This window comes from Orbicella faveolata, unplaced genomic scaffold, assembly GCF_042242905.1.
Source record: "Orbicella faveolata isolate gen_17 unplaced genomic scaffold, um_ofav_v1 contig_1, whole genome shotgun sequence".
NCBI lineage: Eukaryota > Metazoa > Cnidaria > Anthozoa > Scleractinia > Merulinidae > Orbicella > Orbicella faveolata.
Window position 1 is genome coordinate 22,207,993 of NW_028301536.1, and position 12,000 is coordinate 22,219,992.

A 12,000-nucleotide genomic window follows, 5' to 3' on the forward strand; every position below is an offset into this window, starting at 1 on the left:
TACTGAGCCTACATCGAAGATTTTGTGAAGCGTCCAGCTGCACCGGCCGCAGGCTACACAGCCCGGTTGGGCAATTCTTTGTTGCCTGTTCAGTAGTTAAGCATTTGCGTTTCGGTTCGCAAACTACAGTAAGCCCTGCGATTGCATCATATGGAGGATGGCAGCACAAAGGTGCTGCCGACCGCTCATGAGCTCAATTAGTCCGACAGTTAGTCCTTGGAACGCCCTTGGAACGACCCTTGGATAGGTCCTTGGAATTGACTTCTCGAGCTCGCTCGCTCGAGTTCGCTCGTTGATTGCTTCAACGGAGGCCTGGAACGAGGTAAAACAGGAGCGCGAAATTTGCAGCGTTTCTTCAGCTTTCTTTACAAAAAAGTGTGTTCGGAGAGATGTGTCAATGAAGTGATCCCAGTATCTCCGTTTACAGATGGGCTGGGATTATAATACGGGCACGAGTTCTTTCAAGTAAGCTACTATTTTTCCAAAGGAAGCATTTATCCACCAAGCTAGGTCAAAACGATGAAACCAGCGTACATTTTAAACGATCGATACACTTTTAACTTTTTAGAGCAAGGCGTGATACAAATTCTTATCAATTTATAAGGTGATTTCCTAGTAAAAGAACCCGCCATAGATTCCGTTGAAACCTGGTATGTAGTTGTTACAGGTCAAGGAAATATTAAAAAGGTAATAAAAAGAGGGGGTCACCGTGCTTGTTTTCACACCACAATAAATGCGGTTATTTAGGTGACTTTTGGTAATCTCAGGGCGCAACAAATAAGCTCAATTATTTTTCAATGCAGCGTGTTATAACACGCAGAGTTTGACTTTCTTTGATTGTTTATTCATGTACCACCACGTCCCAGAAAAAATGTCTTCAAATACCCTGAATTTTTTTTTATCCTTTAATAAAAGAAACATAATTTAGACATGCAATGTTGGGCCCGTTGCGTCTCCCTCTGTAGAATTTATTACATTTGCCAAAAAAGTAGTCATAGATTTCTGCTAATTTTTTTTCTCAGTTATTGAAGATATTGTCCTCAATGAAATTATGAAATAAAAAATGGGGGGCACCGTGCTCGTTTAAGAGAAAAGGGGCATTTATTTCGCCGGGGGTGGGTGGGTGGGTACTCCCTCATATTGGCTATATAGGTATGTGCGGCCCCAAAGGGTATGGTTTTTCAGCCGTCTTGGTCATAAATAGGGTATCGATTTTAGCTGATTTTGGCCATTTTGGTCATAAATAGAGTATGGTTTTTGCCCTTGATATGAATGTGTTTTTAAGATGAAGCCACTTTGCATCATTATCGAAAAGAAAATCAACAAAATCCCTTCACAAATTATGTTTACGGTAATTTAACATTGGTCTGAACTAGGTAGCTAATTATGACGCAGGTCTGAAACAAGGTTTTGATTTAATTAAGGGTCAGGTCATAAATAGGGTTTTGAGTTTTTGGTCAGGTCATAAATAGGGTAGGGACTATCGCAGATTTCGGTCATGAATAGGGTAAGGGTTTTGGGAAGCGGGCCGCACACCCCCACCCAATTTTTCTGGGAGTACCCCTCCTTCCGGGGCCGAGAGCTTAGTTTGAGGGAAATCGTTCTCGTCCCAAGAGGCCGGGCTCCTTTTGGCCAGCGCCAAGAATCACGACCTCTGGACAGGTCCAATGAGAATCCGGTTCTGATTGGCTTTGAAAACACAATAGAATGAGACTGGAACCAATCAGATTTGTCAGACTTGACTCTGAACATGCGCAGAGTGACGGGAAGTCCGTAAATCGCGGACTTCCGGTGTCGGACCTGGCCAGAGATCGTGATTCTTGGTGCTGACCAAAGGGAGTGCAGCCTCTGGGGATGAGAATGGAGGGAAATCTCTTACGTTTTGTACGCGCATGTGCTGATGTAGTATTGCATTGCGCATCCCTACTGCGCATAATTACACGTGTGATTAGCGCGCGCATTAAAAAGTGGCGGCTTTTTCTTTACAGCTGAACCTCGCCATAGAGGAAAATCGTCATTTTATCGCAAACGAGTATGGTGACCTATCATTTTTTCCTGTTGTTTTGAATTGAGTAATAAATATCTCTGTGTAAAATAAATATGGACCAATTCTCAGTGTAGAACAAAAAGTAATCGTCGGAAACGTGAATTTAGCAAGCAATCGTGACTACAATCATGGTGCTATTAAAAGGATTTATATGGGTATAAACAAGGCGCTTTTGCTCCTAAACGAGCATGGGGACCCCTCATTTTTATTTCAAAATTTAAATTCCTATAATATAAACAATCGATAGGCAAAGTTACACAAAGATCTCGGTGCAGGTTATATTTCAGCGGAATGACCTCAAGCTTACGAGATGCAAATGAGCATAGAAGTGTTTTTCTTCAAAGTCGGAACTTCGGGGAACTATCCTGGCCGATTAGAAAGAACTAATACAATGTAAACAATTAGCCATCAGCTTTATGCTTCCTAGTCCCTAGCTATCTGAGTAGGCATGTACTAAAACCCGAAACAATGAAACGAAACGACCGAAATGAAACCACCGAAACGAGCGAAACGAAACCACCGAAACGAAACCAGCGAAACGACCGAAACGAGTAAAATAACAAGTAAATAAATGAAAAAGTTAAAAAAAAAAAAAGCCTTGATCTCTAGCACGTTACTATGGCAGCCTGATCTCGTGCCCAGATCCACATGTGTGACATCGTTACATCTCAAACCTGAAAGATGGATGAGCGGAAGGGTGTCGACTACGACCACGAAGACATCGAGAAAAAGGTGAGTATTTTTTACACTTTTAATGGAATTCTAGTTAAAACAAGGAATGTAATTTCAAAGAAAGGTTTCCTGGTCGTATCGTGGATTCTTAGACGGTGGCTAAAAGCAGGCCCGCGGCCCACGGCCCCGCGACGGCCCAGCGGCCCGAGTGGCCCAATCCTGATTTTCCACAGTTTTTTTGTCCCGTGGTTAATCCACGCGCATGCACAGATCTGCATCGGGTATGGGCGTGCAAAATGGACGACGGTGAGTTTGAATTCGTTTACCCTTTTAATAATCATTTCAATCCTTTACGATCCTTTCTTTCGTTTCATGTTGCTAAGTGAAAAACGTTGTCATTCTCTGTTTATTCATCTCTTTACAGAACCCGATAGAGAGGAAGTCCATTCTCAAACGATGTAAGTTGTTTTCAAACCACAGTTTGAGGTTGAAAATTTCATAAGTTAAATAATGAGATAGTGAACTGCGCCGGAAAGCAATGTTTGAGAACACGCTCTCCTTTTGGCGTGGGTTTCCTGTAAATAGACCGACATGTCTCTGTATAGAAAAAGATTCGCAGTTCACATATATCATTATTTATGATATTTTCACTTTCAAAGTATGGTTTGAAAATAACTTACATTGTTCGATAATGAAAGTCCTCTATTGCGCTATCGGTTTCTGTCAAGAGACGAATGAACAGAGAATGGAAACGGTTTTATCTGAACAACATGCAACAAACAGAAACAAGGATTCAAATGATTAAATGGTAACCGAATTCAAACTCACCGTCGTCCATTTTGCACGCCCAAACCCGATGTAGATCTGTGCTTGTACGTGGATTTACCGCTGGACAAAAAACTGTGGAAAATCAGGCGGGGCCACCGGGCCGCCAACACAGCGGTCAAACGTCTGCGCATGTGCGAGCAATCGAGCAACTAAAAGGCGGCCAAAATATTTTCATGACATTGTTCTTTTCGTGGATCATCGGCATCCTATAAATGACATTTTCCTCGTTATTTATATATTTGTTTATGTTTTAACCTGTACAACGAGAGCTAGCAGAAATAAGAGTTAAAAATTGTTCTACCTTCTACTTGTTGCAGGTCTTTCTTTTCCGCGGTATTTATTTTCCGTGCTCCTTGAATTTTTTGTTCGCCTGGACTTTGCATTTAGTGCACCAGTTTTTCCCAGGTTTGTAGTTTAGAACAGATTTTCCCACCTGGTCAAAGACCAGGTACAGGCGGTTTGGGATCGGTATTTTGGTCAGCTATGTCCCCATGACGATGGACATGAACATCGTTTGTCGTTTCGATTCATCTCGTTCCTGTGCTTCAGACAAATCCTGGATCCGGATGGAATCCCCACAGTCCTTACCAAAATTTTTCCAGCTCGTCTGAGCTAAGCCGAATCACTGCGATTGTCTTTTTCTTCTCCCATTTTTCCTTCTTTTACACACCGTTTGTAATCCGTTTCCGACGTTACGCATCGTATGATTAATGAAAACAAATAAAAATATACTACGCCGTCGGCTCGTAGCATGACACGGCTTTTCAAGACTTATAAACTTTTTGGTAAAGCTCAAAACAAAATGGTAAATCAACAGAATACCGGTAACTTAGTAAACTTTGTGTCTGAAAAGTCTTAAGTTTTCCTTTTACCTGCTTTCTTTTCCTTTTACAGATTTCTATGAACTTTTCAATTTTTTTTCGTAAATTTTGCGTGACACCGGTTGTTTCCCATGTTTTCCTTCAAATTTTTGCGCGGGAAATTGGCGCGCGGCTGCCAAAATATGTACCCATTTGCGCATGCCCGACGTTTGACCGCTGTGTTCGGGTTGTGCCTAAATCCTACCGCTCAGAAGGACAACGGAGGAGTACTAGGAGCGAGTTTTCGAGTCGAGCAGTTTTCGGAAATTGTCGGCTATTCCAATATGGCGGACTATACCAATCACATAAATATGCGAATTGCCAGTGGTAAAACTATGTTGATCAACGAGACAAGTACGTTTTTATTCACTTGACAAGTTAAGAATAATGTGTAGAGAGTAAAGCAGTGAGTTGTTCGGCAAATGCTGTATATTTCAGATCTCTTCCCGTCTAGTTCGTAAACCGTAAATTTGTACACCGGCTAACACATTACACTGTAGACGTCTTTGACTTACAATAGGTACAAGCGTTTTTAAATACGTCGTTCCTTCAGGACGAATTTTGTTATTGATTCGGCGGATCCCCGAATTCAACCTTCCTTTGCCTTGTCCCTCTGGCCGGTAGGATCTTGGAAATACTACCGACCAGTGGGACAGCTTGTGCATAAGGTAATTGGACTTAAGTCCATGCACATTTTTATTTGTAGAATAGCTTGATACATCGCTCTTTAGCCTTACACTACACTAGATTATCACTCTACAGTAATATTTCAGTTTTCTGTGATCTTGTCCCTCTGGCCGGTAGGATCTTGAAAATACTACCGGCCAGAGGGACAGCTTGTGTACAAGGTAATTGGACTCAAGTTCATACACAGTTTTATTTGTACAATAGTTTGATACATTGCTCCTAAGTTTTATACTAGACTAGAATCACTCTACAGTTGAATCTTTTCAGTTTTCTGTGATCTTGTCCCTCTAGCTGGTAGGATCTTGAAAATACTACCAGCCAGAGGGACAGCTTGTGTATAAGATAATTGGACTCAAGTCAATTCACAGTTTTATTTGTAGAATAGTTTGATACATTGCTCTTTAGTCTTACACTACACTAGATTATCACTCTACAGTAATATTTTCAGTTTTCTGTGATCTTGTCCCTCTAGCTGGTAGGATCTTAAAAATACTACTGGCCAGAGGGACAGCTGCTTGTGTATAAGGTAATTGGACTCAAGTCCATGCACAGTTTTATTTGTACAATGACTTGATACATTGTTCTTTAGTCTTACACTACACTAGAATCACTCTACAGTAATGTTTTCAGTTTTTTGTGATTTTGTCCCTCTGGCTGGTAGGATCTTGAAAATACTACCGGCCAGAAGGACAGCTTGTGTATAAGGTAATTGGACTTAAGCCCATGCACAGTTTTATTTGTAGAATGGTTTGATTGATTGCTTAGTCTTACTTCTTATGCTACACTACAATCACTCTGCAGTAATATTTTCAGTTTTCTGTGATCTTGTCCCTCTGGCTGGTAGGATCTCGAAAATACCGGCCAGAAGGAGAGCTTGTGTATAAGGTAATTGGACTGAAGTTCATGGTGTCTGTAAAAGTCTATTCATGCTCTGTTGCCATTGCAATAATTCTGAATCAATGAACATGCCAGTATCAGTGTGGAATCTTAAGTTGAACGATGGATTTAGAGTGTTTATTTAGTGAGGGAGACTGTTATATATATATGTACAACTGATTAAGGAAATATGGAGGTGAATCCTTTTCAAACAAAATTAATATTTTACTATTTATGAGAACTTTTGAGTTCTTTTGAATGTACATTCCTTCAGTTTGGTAGCATTTGCTGTAAGATCTGCATTTTCATCACTTCATGGAGAAAGGGAATGTCATCCTGGAAAATAAGACAAACATAGTGAATTTCTGCAAGAAAGTACTATGAATAGGAGATGTGTAGTTGGTATCCATGTAGTTTGGTTTAAATTGATTTTCCATTACTTTGTCATGTGATGAGAAGTGTTGATACTTGCTTTTGATTCAAAATACCTGGTTGAAATTAGGAGTTTCTCCCCTGCTGAGATGCTCTGGAAACTAAACATAGATAATACCAATGAATTTAAAATGTATCTCTAGCACAGGTGATCAGTTCAGGTAAAGATGAACACTTTGATTTGAATTAACTCAAGCCAAGCTGATTACATGGTAATTGATAGAATATGGTATTTGCACAGCTTACCATACAGACAAAGACACCACAATCATAATCATTCTTTTGCATAGGTGTATCCTATGTATAGGGATTCAATTAAAATGTGTAAGAAAATGTTCAGTGAAAAGAGCCCGAGCTTGTGTGGACTAAGTGCAGACAAAGAGCCTGGCACATTTATATTACCATAAATCTAACTAACTGGCATATATCTAACTAATGCCATTGCTGCCATGTTGGATGACCATTAACAAAAGAATTGGCTTAGTTTATTGTTCTTGTCATCCAACATTGCTGCCAGAGTCTTTGTCACTTGAATTTTCTGCCTATTTCATGCCAATTTCATCATGTGCAATTTACATTGTCTGAGACTAGTTACTGGGGGTGGGAGATCATTGACTCTGTTACCTACATCATAAGGACCCCTATAAGCTTTCTAATGCAACTGTAGCTCTATTTGTTCCATTTATATATAATTGTTTTGTGTGCTGACTAAAAAACTTAATCGCGTTCAATTAAGCTGTTGTTTAACAATTTTTTTTTGAGGGGAGGGGAGGGGGGCGAAAGCGGGTCAGAACCTCCCAGTTCTCCTGCTTCCCGTACCTTTATCTCTTGACTCCCGCCCTCCCCCAGTTTGCTCCGTCCCCTGTAAATAAGGACACTCAAAACACATACTTATCATTTATCTGCGCAATCCTTTGGCATTTCTTTTCCTGTTTTCCTTTGTCTTCAGCCTTGCTCCTCTAGCTCTTCACGTTGTTTGACAGTTTAGATGACAACATTTGATGACCTATGATGTAACCGCTGTAAAAGGGTTTCCAATTTTACCAGAAGTTGGCCTCAGTTTTTCAGTCCAAGGGCAGATTTAATTTTTCCTTCAGTCCAGAAGTCTCAAGATAAGCTAAATGTAAGTCAAAAAACATTTGGGTTCTTGTTTTTGAAAGTATTTTAATGCTTAATAAATGATTCCCGGCTTTGTAGAACTCCCATTTCCCACCCTTTCCTCTCCTGCCTCCTGCCCCCTATTCTTCTGGGGCTCCCACCCCCCTGCCCCCCCTCCCAATTTTACTCATGGGTGCACAAATATGCAAACTCGGCAAAGTATTCAATCTGACTAATTTTTAGGGTAACTGCGGTTACACTTATTAACTATTTACACTTATTTACACTTGTTATTTAGAAAGCCTCATTTTAGAAGTGACTTATCCTTTGCAGGATACAGGCTTAATAAACATGAGGGAAATAGACTAGAAATTTTGCAATGAGAGTGGCTTTGTGAGTATGTCAGGTCATTGTCCTATAAGCAATACGTTTTGGTTAAATAAAGGATTTCCTTAAACCTATTTTGTTTAAAGGTAAACACCATTCACAAAAAAAAGACAATAGGACATTTTCGTTACTTTAATTTGTGTTTATTTCATAAACAGATAGTCTTTCAATGCTAAGGAACAGTATCTAACTCTTTAAGTTTAACAATCCTCCTGAAGAGATTCCTCTATCCTTACACAGAGTATGTAAGTCACAAAATAATATATTAAATATTGATGTATACAACTTGAGCCCACTGGACATGTCAGAAATGTGTCCTAGTACTGCCTGGCACTCTGTTTCACTTGGAGTGAATGCAAAATAAATTTTATTAAGGAATTGAAATCAAGTGTCTGATAACCTTCATATTAATGGGAATCCTCAATATTCAAGCCTGATTTATGACTTAAGCAATAAGAGCAATAATCAAACTATTGTACAAATAAAACTGTGCATGGACTTGAATCCAATTACCTTACACACAAGCTGTCCCTCTGGCCGGTAGTATTTTCAAGATCCCACTGACCAGAGGGAAAAGATCACAGAAAACTGAAAATATTTAACTGTAGAGTCATTCTAGTGTGGTATAAAACTAAAGAACAATGTTTCAAACTATTCTACAAGTGAAAATGTGCATGCACTTAAGTCCAATTACCTTATACACAAGCTGTCCCTCTGGTCGGTAGTACTTTCAAGATCCTACCAGCCAGAGGGACAAGGTCAGAGAAAACTGAAGATATGACTGTAGAGTGATAATCTAGTGTAGTGTAAGACTAAATTGCAATGTATCAAACTATTGTACAAATTAAACTGTGCATGGACTTAGGTCCAATTACCTAATATACACAAGCTCTCCCTCTGGTCAGTAGTATTTTCAAGATTTACCGGCCAGAGGGACAAGATCACAGAAAACTGAACTATTACTTTAGAGTGATAATCTAGTGTAGTGTAAGACTAAAGAGCAATGTATCAAGCTATTGTACAAATAAAACTGTGCATGGACTTGAGTCCAATTACCTTATACACAACCAGCTGTCCCTCTGGCTGGTAGTATTTTCAAGATCCTACCGGCTAGAGGGACAAGATCACAGAAAACTGAAAATATTACTGTAGAGTGATAATCTAATGTAGTGTAAGACTAAAGAACAAGGTATCAAACTATTCTACAAATAAAACTGTGCATCGACTTGAGTCCAATTACCTTACACACAAGCTGTCCCTCTGGCCGGTGGTATTTTCAAGATCCTACCAGCCAGAGGGACAAGATCACAGAAAACTGAAAAGATTCAACTGTAGAGTGATTCTAGTCTAGTATAAAACTTAAGAGCAATGTATCAAACTATTGTACAAATAAAACTGTGCATGAACTTAAGTCCAATTACCTTGTACACGAGCTGTCCCTCTGGCCGGTAGTATTTTCAAGATCCTACCGGCCAGAGGGACAAGATCACAAAAGACTGAAATATTACTGTAGAGTGATAATCTAGTGTAGTGTAAGGCTAAAGAGCGATGTATCAAACTATTCTACAAATAAAAATGTGCATGGACTTACGTCCAATTACCTTATGCACAAGCTGTCCCACTGGTCGGTAGTATTTCCAAGATCCTACCGGCCAGAGGGACAAGGCAAAGGAAGGTTGAATTCGGGGATCCGCCGAATCAATAACAAAATTCGTCCTGAAGGAACGACGTATTTAAAAACACTTGTGCCCATTATAAGTCAAAGACGTCTACAGTGTAATGTGTTAGCCGGTGTACAAATTTACGGTTTACGAACTAGACGGGAAGAGATCTAAAGAAATATACAGCATTTGCCAAACAACTCACTGCTTTACTCTCTACACATTATTCTTAACTTGTCAGGTGAATAAAAACGTACTTGTCCTGTTGATCAACATAGTCTTACCACTGGCAATTCGCATATTTATGTGATTGGTATAGTCCGCCATATTGGAATAGCCGACAATTTCCGAAAACTGCTCGACTCGGAAACTCGTCCTTCTGAGCGGTAGGATTTAGGCACAACCCTGTGTTCGGGCCGCCGGGCTGTCGCGGGCCGTGGGAAAACACAGCGGTCAAACGCCGGGCATGCGCAAATGGGTACATTTTTTGGCAGCCGCGCTCCAATTTCCCGCGCAAAAATTTAAAGGTAAACAATGGAAACAACCGGTGTCACGCAAAATTTACGAAAAAAAATTGAAAAGTTCATAGAAATCTGTAAAAGGAAAAGAAAGTAGGTAAAAGGAAAACTTAAGACTTTTCAGACACAAAGTTTATTGAGTTACCGGTATTCTGTTGATTTACCATTTTGTTTTGAGCTTTACCAAAAAAGTCTTGAAAACCCGTGTCATGCTACGAACCGACGGCCTAGTTAAGTATATTTTTATTTGTCTTTATTAATCATACGATGCGTGACGCCGGAAACGGACGACAAACGGTGTGTAAAAGAAGGAAAAATGGAAGAAGAAAAAGACAACTGCAGTGATTCGGCTTCGCTCAGACGAGCTGGAAAAATTTTGGCAAGGACTGTGGGGATTCCATCCGGATCCAGGATTTGTCTGAAGCACTGGAACGAGATGAATCGAAACGACAAACGATGTTCATGTCCATCGCCATGGGGGCATAGCTGGCCAAAATACCGATCCCAAACCGCCTGTACCTGGTCTTTGACCAGGTGGGAAAATCTTTTCTAAACTACAAACCTGGAAAAAACTGGTGAACTAAATGCAAAGTCGAGGCGGACAAAAAATTCAAGGAGCACGGAAAATATATACCGCGGAAAAGAAAGACCTGCAACAAGTAGAAGGTAGAACAATTTTTAACTCTTATTTCTGCTAGCTCTCGTTGTACAGGTTAAAACATAAACAAATATATAAATAACGAGGAAAATGTCATTTATAGGATGCCGATGATCCACGAAAAGAACAATGTCATGAAAATATTTTGGCCGCCTTTTAGTTGCTCGATTGCTCGCACATGCGCAGACGTTTGACCGCTGTGTTGGCGGCCCGGTGGCCCCGCCTGATTTTCCACAGTTTTTTGTCCAGCGGTAAATAGCATAATTTTAAACTCTTATCTCTGTTAGCTCTCGTTGTACAAGCTAAAACATAAACAAATATATAAATAACGAGGAAAATGTCATTTATAGGATGCCGATGACTCACGAAAAGAACAATGTCATGAAAATATTTTGACCGCCTTTTAGTCGCTCCATTGCTCGCACATGCGCAGACATTTGACCGCTGTGTTGGCCGTGGGCCGCCGGGCCGCCGGGCTGTCGCGGGCAGTGGGCCGTGGGCCGTGGGCCGCTGGCCTGCTTATAACAAAATCCGATTTCTAAGGGTAATCATGTCAAGTTCACGTGCTCTGTGTTGCTTGCCGTTGAGTCAGTGAAGAAGCAAAAACATGACTTCCATTTTTCTTTTCATTTAATGTATAATAAAACAATTATTAGATTCAGTTTTTGTGATATCCAGAATAATAGGTCTTGGCAAGAAAAGGGCCTGTGGCTGATAACCCCTACCTTGACCTTAATTACTCTATTTTTTTTTTTCACTGGCTTATTGAAAATGTGCAGTTACAGACTGAAAATCCATTTACCCCCAACCGAAGGGATATTTTTTTAATACCTCCAACCCCTCTGGAAATTCCAAGCTTCATAAATTTCTTTAAATTCTTTGGTCTTACAGAACCCTCATCTCCCAGGAAATTCAAATCCCTTCTGTTGGGGATATTTGTATTTTCTGGAACTATATTTTTATTATATTTTTCAGAAAACAAAGCATTAGCACTTCTAAGTCATGTCTGTGAGCAGGATCAGAATAAATGTCCAGCAAGCCAAATAAACAAAAAATTGCTTGTTAACTGTAGAATTCACTTTATAAAGAAGCCCACATATTAAATGCTTATGTTGTTTGCTAGAGCCAGCCTTTGTGAGAACAAAAGATTTGCCCAAACTTAGAAGTGGCATTAAAGGTTGTTACATGCAAGTCAAAATTCTAGCACAGTGCAACTGTTTGAGAGTGATCTAATGCTTTTGCCGTGTGATGGAGGTAGTTTGAGACTCTGGGGGAG

At 40.1% G+C, this 12,000-nt stretch overlaps 1 long non-coding RNA gene across 1 annotated transcript; it reads right to left on the reverse strand.

Moving 5' to 3' along the window:
* Positions 1 to 8,001: 8,001 nt before the first annotated feature.
* On the reverse strand, positions 8,002 to 9,953 carry LOC149118413 (uncharacterized). Its single transcript, XR_016209084.1, has 2 exons — positions 8,944 to 9,953; positions 8,002 to 8,230 (listed from the first exon to the last, which is right to left on the reverse strand). It is a non-coding gene; the product is annotated as an uncharacterized LOC149118413 (long non-coding RNA).
* Positions 9,954 to 12,000: the final 2,047 nt, after the last annotated feature.